Source organism: Pseudophryne corroboree, chromosome 9 (assembly GCF_028390025.1).
Source record: "Pseudophryne corroboree isolate aPseCor3 chromosome 9, aPseCor3.hap2, whole genome shotgun sequence".
Lineage (NCBI taxonomy): Eukaryota > Metazoa > Chordata > Amphibia > Anura > Myobatrachidae > Pseudophryne > Pseudophryne corroboree.
In genome coordinates, this window is record NC_086452.1 from 344,173,629 (window position 1) to 344,187,885 (window position 14,257).

Consider the following 14,257-nt stretch of genomic DNA (forward strand, 5'->3'; position numbering starts at 1 on the left):
TACGGGATAATTGTGACTCCCTGCCGGCGCAGGAGCACCATCATTTCCGCCATTACCTTGGTGAAAATCCTCGGGGCCGTGGAAAGCCCAAACGGCAACGTCTGAAACTGGTAATGACAGTCCTGTACAGCGAATCTCAGGTACGCCTGATGAGGGGGATATATGGGGACATGAAGGTATGCATCCTTTATGTCCAGTGACACCATAAATTCCCCCCCCCCCCCCCCCCCCTCCAGGCTGGAGACAACCGCCCGGAGCGATTCCATCCTGAATTTGAACTTTTTCAAGTACAGCTTTAGGGATTTTAAATTTAGAATGGGTCTGACCGAGCCATCTGGTTTCGGGACCACATATAGGGTTGAATAGTACCCCTTCCCCTGTTGAACTAGGGGAACCTCGACAACCACTTGTTGTTGACACAGTTTTTGAATTGCAGCTAAAACTATCTCCCTCTCTGGGGGAGAAGATGGTAGAGCCGATTTGAAAAACCGGCGAGGGGGCACGTCTTCGAATTCCAGCTTGTAACCCTGGGATACAATATCCCTTGCCCAAGGATCCACGTCGGACTGAACCCAGACGTGGCTGAAGAGTCGAAGACTCCCTCAGTGGAGCCCCAGCGTCATGCGGTGGATTTAGTAGAAGCCGGGGAGGACTTCTGCTCCTGGGAACTAGCCGTAGCAGGCAGTTTTTTCCCTCTTCCCTTACCTCGGGCGAGGAAGGAAGAGCCCCAACCTCTTCTGGACTTATGCGACCGAAAGGACTGCATCTGATATTGCGGCGTTTTGTTTTGCTGTAGGGAAACATAAGGTAAAAAAGTAGATTTACCCGTGGTAGCTGTGGAAACCAGGTCCGCGAGACCTTCCCCAAAAAAATCCTCACCCTTGTAAGGTAAAACTTCCATATGCTTCTTTGATTCGGCATCACCCATCCATTGGCGGGTCCACAGGGCTCGCCTAGCAGAAATCGCCATGGCGTTGGCTCTCAAACCTAGCAGCCCAACGTCTCTCTGAGCATCTCTCATATATAAGACTGCGTCTTTAATGTGACCTAAGGTCAATAAAATGGTATCCCTATCCAGGGTATCAATGTCATCTGACAACGTATCCGTCCAAGCCGCAACAGCGCTACAAACCCAAGCCGACGCTATTGCCGGTCTGAGCAAGGCACCCGTATGTGTATAAATAGATTTTAAGGTAGTTTCCTGTCTGCGATCAGCAGGATCCTTGAGGGCTGCCATGTCTGGGGATGGTAGCGCCACCTTTTTGGACAGGTGCGTTTTATGCCTTGTCCACCCTGGGCGAGGATTCCCACCGTAACCTGTCCTGCGCAGGGAAAGGATACGCCATAAGAATTCTTTTGGGAATCTGCAGTTTCTTGTCTGGAGTTTCCCAAGCCTTTTCAAATAATGCGTTCAGCTCATGAGATGGGGGAAAGGTTACCTCAGGTTTCTTTTCCTTAAACATGTATACCCTCTTGTCAGGGACAGAGGGGTCATCTGTGATATGTAAAACATCCTTTATTGCAATAATCATATAATGAATACTTTTGGTCACCCTTGGGTGTAACCTCGCATCATCGTAGTCGACACTGGAGTCAGAATCCGTGTCGGTATCAGTGTCTGCTACTTGGGACAGGGGACGTTTCTGAGACCCTGAAGGGCCCTGTGACACAGACAAAGCCATGGATTGACTCCCTGTTCTATCCCTGGACTCTGCTTTGTCCAACCTCTGATGTAATAAAGACACATTTGCATTTAAAACATTCAGCATATCCAACCAATCAGGTGTCGGCGTTGCCGACGGAGACACCACAATCATCTGCTCCACCTCCTCCTTAGACGAGCCTTCCGCTTCAGACATGCCGACATACGCGTACCGACACCCCCACACACTCAGGGATATATCTATATGGAGACAATTCCCACAATAAGGCCCTTTGGAGAGACAGAGAGAGAGTATGCCAGCACACACCCAGCGCCAACTGACACTGGAAACAAAAGTCCCAGACAAAACAGCGCTTTTATATATAATATATAAATATACACTCACTGCGCCAATTAAAAGTGCCCCCCCCCCCTCTTTTTTGCCCTCAGTCACCGTGTTCAGCAGGGGAGAGTCCGGGGAGCCAGCTTCACTGCAGTATGCTGTGGAGAAAATGGCGCTGGTTAGTGCTGGAGGATCAAGCTCCGCCCCCTCAGCGGCGGGCTTCGGTCCCGCTCAAATTTGCTATACTGGCGGGGGATTATAGAATATACTACCTCCGCAGCCTATATACATATTAGCCAGTCCCTAAAGGTTTATTATTGCACCCTTCAGTACCCGCTGTGTGTGTTGTGTGTGGGAGCAATGGCGCGCAGTGTTACCGCTGCGCGTTACCTCAGAGAAGATCTGAAGTCTTCTGCCGCCTTTGAAGTCTTCTTTCTTCTTATACTCACCCGGCTTCTATCTTCCGGCTCTGTGAGGAGGATGGCGGCGCGGCTCCGGGACGAACGGCGAGGGTGAGACCTGCGTTTCGACCCTCTGGAGCTAATGGTGTCCAGTAGCCTGAGAAGCAGAGCCTATCATTTAAGTAGGTCTGCTTCTCTCCCCTCAGTCCTACGATGCAGGGAGCCTGTTGCCAGCAGTGATCCCTGAAAATAAAAAAACTGACAAAATTCTTTTTTCAGAGAAACTCAGGAGAGCTCCCCTGTAGTGCACCCAGTCTCCTCTGGGCACAGGATCTAACTGAGGTCTGGAGGAGGGGCATAGAGGGAGGAGCCAGTGCACACCCATCTAAAGTTCTTTATAGTGCCCATGTCTCCTGCGGAGCCCGTCTATACCCCCCCATGGTCCTTACGGAGTCCCCAGCATCCTCTAGGACGTAAGAGAAATCTGATTTAGCGTTTATATTATTTCAATCATTTTTAATGTGTGAAAACAAGTTTTATATGTGTTTTGGAGGCACCGCTCTCGGTGCCTCCCGCTGTGAATGCGAAAGGGCTGGAACCGTGGGGCGGGGCCAGACATTGGGCAGTAAAAGCCCATTAAAAAAAGCGAAAGAAGCGGCACCTCTAGTAGTGCCTCTTTGACAGGGGCATACTTTCAGCCCATATGAAAGCTCGCCCCTGTCACTAGAGCAGATGTGATAGGCCAGTGCCGGACTGCCCGTTCTGCACATGCTGTGTGCTCGTCTGCAGGGTGGATTGGTCAAGCAGGACTGTCCATCATCAAGCCACCCACATTCCAAGGCCGGCTGCCGCATGTGCCAACCACCCCCCACCCCGTATACTAGACGTGATATACTGTGATATACGGTTGTCTTCTTTGTAATCAATACCAATTTGAATTATCAGGGAGATATTTATTAAGATATTTGATATCATTGTCAGCAGGTCATATACAATAGAGTCCAAATAAGGACACAAAGCAGGACCATATTGTGGAGGGTATATGAACATATAACTTTATTAAAGGTATACAGATAGTATCCACTACCTGCTATGTCCAAACATAATTTTTTGTAGATGACGGATTGTATAATTCGAACTCTTGTCAGAATAATAGATGTCGTATGGAGGAGTGAATAACACCATAGTTAGCAGACTCATCTTTGTGTGCAATAATATTCTTTGCTTCTCCACAATTAACTCATTTACGTGACAAATATAGTGGACATTGGTGGTCATTCCGAGTTGTTCGCTCGGTAATTTTCTTTGCATCGCAGCGATTTTCCGCTAATTGCGCATGCGCAATGTTCGCACTGCGACTGCGCCAAGTAAATTTGCTAAGAAGTTTGGTATTTTACTCACGGCATTACGAGGTTTTTTCTTCGTTCTGGTGATCGTAATGTGATTGACAGGAAGTGGGTGTTTCTGGGCGGAAACTGGCCGTTTTATGGGAGTGTGTGAAAAAACGCTGCCGTTTCTGGGAAAAACGCGGGAGTGGCTGGAGAAACGGGGGAGTGCCTGGGCGAACGCTGGGTGTGTTTGTGACGTCAAACCAGAAACGAAACTGACTGAACTGATCGCAGTGGCAGAGTAAGTCCCGAGCTACTCAGAAACTGCAAAGAAATTTCTATTCGCAATTTTGAGAATCTTTCGTTCGCAATTTTGCTAAGCTAAGATTCACTCCCAGTAGGCGGCGGCTTAGCGTGTGCAATGCTGCTAAAAGCAGCTTGCGAGCGAACAACTCGGAATGACCACCTTTGGCCCTCATTCCGAGTTGTTCGCTCGCAAGCTGCTTTTTGCAGCATTGCACACGCTAAGCCGCCGCCTACTGGGAGTGAATCTTAGCTTAGCAAAATTGCGAACGAAAGATTCGCAATATTGCGAAAAGACTTCTCTGTGCAGTTTCTGAGTAGCTCGAGACTTACTCTTCCAGTGCGATCAGTTCAGTGCTTGTCGTTCCTGGTTTGACGTCACAAACACACCCAGCGTTCGCCCAGACGCTCCTCCGTTTCTCCAGCCACTCCCGCGTTTTTCCCAGAAACGGTAGCGTTTTTTCACACACTCCCATAAAACGGCCAGTTTCCGCCCAGAAACACCCACTTCCTGTCAATCACATTACGATCACCAGAACGAAGAAAAAACCTCGTATTGCCGTGAGTAAAATACCAATCTTCATAGCAAATTTACTTGGCGCAGTCGCAGTGCGAACATTGCGCATGCGCAGTTAGCGGAAAATCGCTGCGATGCGAAGAAAATTACCGAGCGAACAACTCGGAATGACCACCCTAGTGCTTATTTGGGGTATCCAAAAGGATTATATATATAACTACAGATCCCCTGTATAGAATCAATAGATGACTCAGCAATCACATATATAGTCTAATAATAAAGGAATAACAACACAGTGAGCCCGGAAGCTATTTTTATTATCACTTTTATGAATTTTTCACATATGTATGTTTATATTTCACCAAACAGGATATTTTAGTTGACATAATAAAAGTTAAGTCTTATAAACAATTATCATTATATCAATACATGAATTTCCTCTCTAAGTGCGCCAACAAAAAGACAATTCTGTCCTTTTCGTTTTTTTGTCTCGTACACTGGCCCTCATTCCGAGTTGTTCGCTCGTTGCCGATTTTCTCTATATTGCGATTAGTCTCTTACTGCGCATGCGCAATGTTTGCAGAGCGCATGCGCTTAGTTATTTTACTCAAAAGTTTGGTATTTTACTCACGGCATTACGAGGATTTTTCTTCGTTCTGGTGATCGGAGTGTGATTGACAGGAAGTAGGTGTTTCTGGGCGGAAACTGGCCGCTTTATGGGTGTGTGTGAAAAAACGCTGCCGTTTCTGGGAAAAACGCGGGAGTAGCTGGAGAAACGGGGGAGTGCCTGGGAGAACGCTGGGTGTGTTTGTGACGTCAAACCAGGAACGAAACTGACTGAACTGATCGCAGTGGCAGAGTAAGTGTCGAGCTACTCAGAAACTGCTAAGAAATTTCTATTCGCAATTTTGCGAATCTTTCGTTCGCTATTCTACTAAGCTAAGATACACTCCCAGAGGGCGGCGGCTTAGCGTGTGCAATGCTGCTAAAAGCAGCTAGCGAGCGAACAACTCGGAATGAGGGCCACTGTGTAGACACAATGGGGTATATTTACTAAGGTCCCGATTTTGACCGATTTGGTGTTTTTTCTTCAAAGTGTCATCTTGGGAATTTACTAAACTAAAATCTCGGCAGTGATGAGGGCATTCATATTTTTTTGGAAGTCAAAGAAAAAAAATACAAATGAATACACCATCGGTCAAATACGCCTGTTACTTGATACAACTTGGTAATTTACTAAAAATTCTATTTTACAAACACTGCCGGCAATAGCCAAACACTGCCGTGAAAAAATACAAATCGTAAAAAAAAGCAGTTTTAAAACAGACCTGCTTTTTTTTACCGTGTTCTGATAGTCATGCACGGATCCATGAGATCCATGCATGTTTATCAGTGGGAAGGGGTGGGAAAGTGTTTAAAATCAGAAAAAAAAATTGCGTGGGGTCCCCCCTCCTAAGCATAACCAGCCTCGGGCTCTTTGAGCCGGTCCTGGTTGAAAAAATATGGGGGGAAAAATTGACAGGGGTTCCGCCATATTTGATCAACCAGCACCAGGCTCTGCGCCTGGTGCTGGTGCCAAAAATACGGGGGACAAAAAGCATAGGGGTCCCCCGTATTTTTAACACCAGCACCGGGCTCCACTAGTCAGAGAGATAATGCCACAGCCGGGGGACACTTTTATATAGGTCCCTGCGGCCCTGGCATTAAATTACTAACTAGTCACCCTTGGCCGGGGTACCCTTAAATCAAGGGGTCACCCCCCTCCAGCCACCCAAGGGCCAGGGGTGAAGCCCGAGGCTGTCCCCCCATCCAAGAGCGGTGGATGGGGGGCTTATAGCCAAGTGTAAAAATAAGAATATTGTTTTTTGTAGCAGTACTAACACCGGTGCTGGTGTTAAAAATACGGGGGACCTCTACGCTTTTTGTCCCCCATGTTTTTGGCACCAGGACCAGGCGCAGAGCCCGGTGCTGGTTGTTCAAATATGGGGGAACCTCTGTCAATTTTTTCCCCATATTTTTGCAACCAGGACCGGCTCAAAGAGCCCGAGGCTGGTTTTGCTTAGGAGAGGGGACCCCACGCAATTTTTTTCTTGATTTCTAACACTTTATTTTTTTTTAAAGGTGCACAATGAAGCCCTGCACGGATCTCACAGATCCGGACGAGATTCATTGCGTTAATGTCGGCAGTGTTTTACTATTCACTTCCGTAAAACACTGGCAGAAATTACGAATGACATCGACATCGGAAAAAACGAAAATGCAGAATACGACAGCATAGTAAATGTGGCGTAAAAAATTCAAAAAGTTGCAAATTTACACATTCGATGTCATTCGTGTTTAATCTCCCTCCAAATCGACACAAATACGAATTTTAGTAAATATACCCCAGTGACTCAGTGGACGGATCTGATTCATGCAGCATTAGCCTGCAGGAGGTGGAACCCCTGCGGTACAGTGCTCTCAGTTCAGTGCTCACTGTTCCTGCTCAATGTGATTGTGACTGAATGATATGTGTTTCATGGCTGTTAATCTTTCTCTCCTCAGCCAGAAGTGATGTGCATATTCAGTAACTAGTATGCAATAATTTTTTATTAATAATATATCAACATAACACTGAATCTATGTTAATATATTATTAACAATCAGTGCATAAGCAGCTGCCTCCCCCAGATGCACTGCACAGTGCAGCTGAATATCTAGCTGAGCCAACTCCCAGAGGACTGAGTCACTCCCTCCATGAGTCACCAGCACTGGTCTGCCAGCACTGAGTCTCTGGCAACTCACTGAATCATGGGGGGGTCATTCTGACCCGGTCGCTCGCTGCGTTTTAACGCAGCAGAGTGAACGGGTACCTGCTGCGCATGCGGCGCCGGCCGAAGGCCGTAGCAGGGATGCGATCGCCTCTGCCTGATTGACAGGCAGAGGCAATCGCTGGGTGGGAGGGGGCGGAACGGCGGCGTTTGGCCACCGTTTTGTGGGTTTGGTCCGGCCAGCGCAGGCATGGCCAGACCGAACGAGGGGGGGGGGGGGGCGGGCCGCAGCGGCTGCGTGACGTCACATGCAGCTGCTGCGGGCCGGGAAGCGATGAGTAGCTCCCGGCCAGCACGCTAAGGCTGCGCTGGTCGGGAGCTACTCTTGAAGTGCAAAGGCATCGCCACTGTGCAATGCCTTTGCACTTCTGCGAGGGGGTGTCGGACTGACATGCAGGGCGGGCTAGCCCTGTGCTGGGCGTCCCCCCGCATGTCAGGGAAGAAGATCGTAGCTGTGCTAAATTTACCACAGCTATGATCAACTCGGAATGACCCCCCATGTGCACTGTCTCTGCAATACTTTCCAATACAAATGAGTCATGACTCATGTGCCGAGACACTGACTCGAGACACTCCACTGAACTGAGTCATGTGTCTCAACTCAGTTCAGTGAATCACTTTGCCCATGACTACTTTGAGGTATACCACTACCATAGTGCCCTGCAGCCGCAACAAGCCGTGGTGTTTGACTGAGGGAGGGAGCGTGAGGGGGAGGAAGCAGGATTCCAGCCTAAGAGAGTGAGCACAGCCCAGTCTCCAGCAGCAGCATCGGGTCCCCCCAGGTTGGAGTGTGACAGCAGCAGTGACTCCGGTAAGACACATCTATCTGTCACTATCATCACTGTTTTGTCCCTAATACTAATCTCTGCCATGCCCTCTGTTCTGTCCTGGACCTGTCACCCCTGTCCTGGCCCTGTCGCCCCTTTCCTTGCCCTGCTGCCCCTTTCTTGGCCCTGTCCCCCTTTCCTTGCCCTGTCACCCCTATCCTGGCCCTGTCACCCCTGTCCTGGCCCTCTTACCCATGTCCTGGTCCCCGTTGCCCCTGTCCTGACCCTATCACCGATTTCTCCTGTCCCTTTTGTTCTGTCCAGGCCACATAACCCCTGTCCTTTTCCTGTCCTGTCACTCTGTCCTGGCCCCACTGTACTGTCCCTGTCATCTCAGTACTGACCTTGTCACCCCTATCTTGGCCCTGTTCCTCCTGGTCCTGTCACCTTTATCCTAGCCTCTCTGTTCTGGTCCTGTCTCCATTGTCCTTATTCTGTCCCTTTTAGCTCTGCCCTGGCCCTGTCACATTTATTCTGTGTCTTTCTACTTTGCCCAATCCCCTCTCTCCTGTCCCCACTGTCCCGCCCCTGTCACCTCTGTACTGTGGGCAGGGCCAAAGTAAGGTTTGTGGGGGCACCCACTAATTGATGGTACACACACATTACTGGAGAAGGAAACAGCCAGGGCGGTCATGTTATGGCCACAAAGTGTCCTCTGACATGACAGCGTTACACGCAAACAGTGCGACTGGCATGGTGTATAGTACCGGCAGCGATAGCTGCGAGTAGGGTCTAAGGGCTGCGGCTGCTGAGAGTGGAGGGGGCGGCACCACCATTCCCTGGCTTTCTGTATCCCCGCTTCCTCTTAAGTATGGGGCCCCGGAACTGTGCTGGGAGAGGGGTGCTGGGTCATGGGTACCAGCCCAAGGGGTATATTCAATTGAAGTCGAAAGCTGCCGTCTGTCGAAAAGACGGCAGTTTTAGACTTTTTAAGGTCGAAACGTGATTCGACCTATTCAATCAAACCCCAAATTTTTCGACAAGTCGAGGAATTCAACTTGTCGAAAAGCACGTGGATCGGCGGAATAGCTGCCGATCCACGTGCTTGTGTCGAAAATGGGGCGGTTTTGGCCCCCTTTTCGACCATCTCACTTCGACTTTAAAAAAAGTCGAAGTGAGACGGGCAGAGCCGAGGCGGGGATGGGGAGAGCTGAGGCGGGGACTGGGTGAGCAGCGCTGGAGGATATCACAGACGCCGGTCACAGCAGCGTTCACCCAGCTCCAGCAAGTGAGACCTCGCTTGCTGGAGCCGGTTGGACGCTGCCGTGAGCGGCGGCTGTGATGCAGGGACAGAGAAGAGGGACTGGAGGGGCAGAGAGACTGGGGGGATGGGACGGGGGAGAGCCGCGGGCAGACGGGTGAGAGCAGCGATACAGCCCGCTGCTCTCCCCAATCTGCCAGCGGCTCTCCCCCCCCCTCCCGCATCTCAATTCGACTTTTTTTAAAGTCGAATTGAGATGTCATTGAATAGCCCAGGTCGGATCCATTCCGACAAATGAATGTCGGAATGGATCCGACTTCAATTGAATATACCCCAAAATCTTGCATAGGGCATCAAATTGGCTAGGGCTAGCTCTGAGCGGAGGCGGGGAATGGCGGGTAAACGGATGGTCCGGGGAACTCATTTAATAATGATCTGTCAGTGTAGCTGCAGCACAGCCCATGGGTGCAGGCGGAGCGCCGGACCCTTACCTTTGGTCTCTGGTCACCCCTCCTCCCCACAAAGACCCGTCAGTCGGGACCCGCATACTTCCCCCCTGGAACTCAGTGGTCACACTACGTGGGAGCGATGAGTAGCACACTGAATGTAAAAAATTAAGGGAAAGCACAAGCAGAAAGACCCTCCGGCAGCCTGGCAGGTATTGATTTAATTAAGTGAGCGGTTTTAGTCATCACCTCCCAGCACACACTGATATGAGAAGGGACTGTACAGTGATATATGAGGAGGGTATAGTACAGCTCTTGGCACACACTGATATGTGGTATTATTATCATATAGGGGAGAGGGGACCATACAGTGAAATATGTGGGGGAATAACACAGCTCCCGGCACACACTGATATATGGTATTATTATACAGGGGAGAAGGGACCGTACAGTAATGTGTGAGGAGAGTATAATATACATCCTGGCACACACTTATATGATGTATTATTATATAGGGTAAAGGGGACTGTACAGTGATATATGATGAGGGTATAAAACAGGTCACTGTGTGTACATACTACATAGTGGGGATATTTTTATTAAAAATGAAAATATCCATCGGAATACAATCTTCTTACCGTGTCTGCCAACATTGGGTTGGGGCACTTTCAAAATTTTGCTATGGGGCCCATAAAATTCTAGCTACGCCCCTGTACAGAGTAGCTGCAGGGGAGAGGAGTGTACCTCCTGTGAAAATGCAGGTTCCCAGCATAAGCATTGTGCAAGGGATGCAATCGATTTGCTGCCTGTCGTGATCCCGGCGGTCAGGATACTGAGGCTGGAATCCTGACAGCCAGTGGTGCAAGTGGGCGGGTACGGGTGGGTACGGCGTACCCGTAAGAATTTAGCCGTGGGTACGCCGTACCCACACCGACGGGCCGCCGCTCCTCTTCCTTCCCTCCCTCCCCCACGCCGCACCGCCTCACACGCCGCACCGCCGCTGATGTGAGGGCAGGCGAGGCAGGAGAGTGCAGCCTGCGCCTCTCGTTCCCCTCAGTCTCCGGTGGGTGTTTCAGTTTACTTCAGCGCCAATCCGCGAGCCAATCAGAGCTCGCACCCGTGAGCTCTGATTGGCTCACGGATCGGCGCTGAATTAAACTGAGACACCCGCCGGAGACTGAGGGGAACGAGAGGCGCAGGCTGCACTCTCCTTCCCTCACATGACAGACAGGAGGACAGCGACGGCAGCGGTGAGTAGGGGAGGGGGGCATGTTATACCTGACACTGGGGGGGCATGTATACCTGGCACTGGGGGCATATCTGGCACAGGGGGGCATATATACCTGGCACTGGGGGATATCTGGCACTGGGGGTGCATGTTATACCTGGCACTGGGGGATATCTGGCACTGGGGGCATATCTGGCACAGGGGGGTATATATACCTGGCACTGGGGGATATCTGGCACAGGGGGGCATGTATACCTGGCACTGGGGGCATATCTGGCACAGGGGGGCATATATACCTGGCACTGGGGGCATATCTGGCACAGGGGGGCATATATACCTGGCACTGGGGGATATCTGGCACAGGGGGGCATGTATACCTGGCACTGGGGGCATATCTGGCACAGGGGGGCATATATACCTGGCACTGGGGGATATCTGGCACAGGGGGGCATGTATACCTGGCACTGGGGGATATCTGGCACTGGGGGGGCATGTTATACCTGGCACTGGGGGATATCTGGCACTGGGGGGGCATGTTATACCTGGCACTGGGGCATATCTGGCACAGGGGGGCATATATACCTGGCACTGGGGGCATATCTGGCACAGGGGGGCATATATACCTGGCACTGGGGGATATCTGGCACAGGGGGGCATGTGTACCTGGCACTAGAGGATATCTGGCACTGGGGGCATATCTGGCACTGTAGGGGCATTTCTGTATCTGGCACGGGGGGCAATGTATATCTGACACAGTGGGGGCATTTGTGTATCTAGCACTGTGGGGCAATGTGTATCTGACACTGTGAGGCAATGTATGGCACTCTGGGGGCATTTCTGTATCTGGCACTGTGGGGCAATGTGTATCTGGCACTGTGGGGCAATGTGTATCTGGCACTCTGGGGACATTTGTGTATCTGGCACTGTGGGGCAATGTGCATCTGGCACTGTGGGGCAATGTGTATCTGGCACTCTGGGGACATTTGTGTATCTGGCACTGTGGGGCAATGTGCATCTGGCACTGTGGGGGAATGTGTATCTGGCACTGTGAGGCAATGTGTATCTGACACTCTGGGGACATTTGTGTATCTGGCACTCTGGGGACATTTGTGTATCTGGCACTGTGGGGCAATGTGTATCTGGCACTGTGGGGTTATATGTATCTGGCATTGTGGGGCAATGTATATCTAGCACTGTGGGGCAACGTGTATCTGACACTATTGGGGTCATACGTGTATCTGCCCCTCCCCCATATGTGTATCACGCCCCAATTTTCATTGGCCACGCCCCATGTGGCATTTGGCCACACCCATTTTTTTCACGCGCCTTCGGCGCGCACACAGTACCCGTAAGACATTTTTTCTACTTGCACCACTGCTGACAGCCGACAATACAGACAGCCGAAAACCCAGCTCACAGGGACTATTCTCACTTGTAGATGTCCACGACACCCATAGAGTGAGTATAGAACCTGTTGCGAGCGTAGCAAGCCACCAAGCCCAAAAGGGGACTTATACCGCTCGCCCTGCTGCCGGCATTCTGGTGGGCGAGATGCCGCTGTCGGATCTTGACAGCCTGCATCCCGCCCGACGGGACATAGTATGTATTCCTTGTGTAGTCCTAACTGTATGGCTGCAGGAGGGGGAATGCAGGCTCCACGCACCACAAGCACTTCCCATAACAGAGATTGGTCCCAGCCTGCTACCTGGTCAGCCTGTAGAGCGCGCGCTCCCCCTCCCTGCTTAGGAGTGGAGCAGCCGCGAGGAAACCCAGAGAAATGGCATCCATCATTCAGGCCCACGTTGGCTGCCTGGCACCCTCTAACCGCACTGGCGATGGGCTAGGCGGTCTCTGCCGAGAACGGAGTACACCAGAGGGTTCCCCATTTCTACGTAGCCCCTACCCCCCACCGCTGCTACACAGCAAGCAGGTCACTGGTGGCAGAGACAACTCCCTGCAGCCGCTGAACTAATGCTGTGTGCTGCTTCAAGCAGCAAACAGTCCTAACCTTATGCTGGGTACAAACTGGATGATGTGTGTACCCGGCGATCTAGTTAGCGATGGGACCCGGCAGCAGGGCAGTCATCGGCAAGTGTGTATGCCGCCAACAACGAACGCCTGTGGGGGGGGAGTGGGAGCCATGCTGCATTCGGCAGCATGACCGTCGCTAGCAATATCGCCCGTCGGACCTTCATACACGGGCGACGGGCGATGTCACTGACGATGGCAGTGCACATAGGGGGTCATACCGAGTTGTTCGCTCGTTGCCGATTTTCACAACGGAGCGATTAAGGCGAAAATGCGCATGCGCATGGTACGCAGTGCGCATGCGGTAAGTATTTTTGCTCAAAACTTAGTAGATTTATTCACGTCCGAACGAAGAATTTCCATCGTTGAAGTGATCGGAGTGTGATTGACAGGAAGTGGGTGTTTCTGGGCGGAAACTGGCCGTTTTCTGGGAGTGTGCGGAAAAACGCAGGCGTGCCAAGATAAAACGCGGGAGTGTCTGGAGAAACGGGGGAGTGGCTGGCCGAACGCAGGACGTGTTTGTGGCGTCAAACCAGGAACGAAACAGGCTGAGCTGATCGCAATGTAGGAGTAAGTCTCGAGCTACTCAGAAACTGCTAAGAATTTTCTATTCGCAATTCTGCTAATCTTTCGTTCGCTATTCTGCTATGCTAAGATACACTCCCAGAGGGCGGCGGCCTAGCGTGTGCAATGCTGCTAAAATCTGCTAGCGAGCGAACAACTCGGAATGACCCCCATAGTACATACATGTTAGACGATATCGTGAACGATGTGTCGTAATCAAACACATTGTCCATGATATCGTCTAGTGTGTACCCAACTTTAGAAAGAAAAGTAAAAAATAAAAATACACAGAAAAAGAAACAGTTTAATATTTATTTCTAGATTTCTCAATAAGAAACTTTTGGCCTAGGGGTGCTGTGAAATAAATTCTGATACTCTATGCACCGTGATATAAAAAAGTTTGTGAACCACTGCATACCTCACACATGACCCTGTCCAGGAGGGACAGAATCATACTTGCCTCCTTTGCTGCCCCCACCTCCGGGAGGAGGCAGCGTTGTAGGTGCATGGGAGCATAGCCGGCAGCAAGATGGGCTTTCCGGGGGCGTGGCCAGGAGGCAATGTGGGCTGTCTGGGAGCGTGGCCAATGGGGAAGTGAACAGTCCAGAGCATGGCATCA

The 14,257-nt window shown here is 50.8% G+C and overlaps 1 protein-coding gene across 2 annotated transcripts in view; it reads right to left on the reverse strand.

Annotated features, from left to right (window-relative positions):
* The window catches only part of STAB1 (stabilin 1), a 605,861-nt gene that overhangs the window by 185,938 nt on the left and 405,666 nt on the right, over positions 1-14,257 (reverse strand). The window lies entirely within an intron of this gene.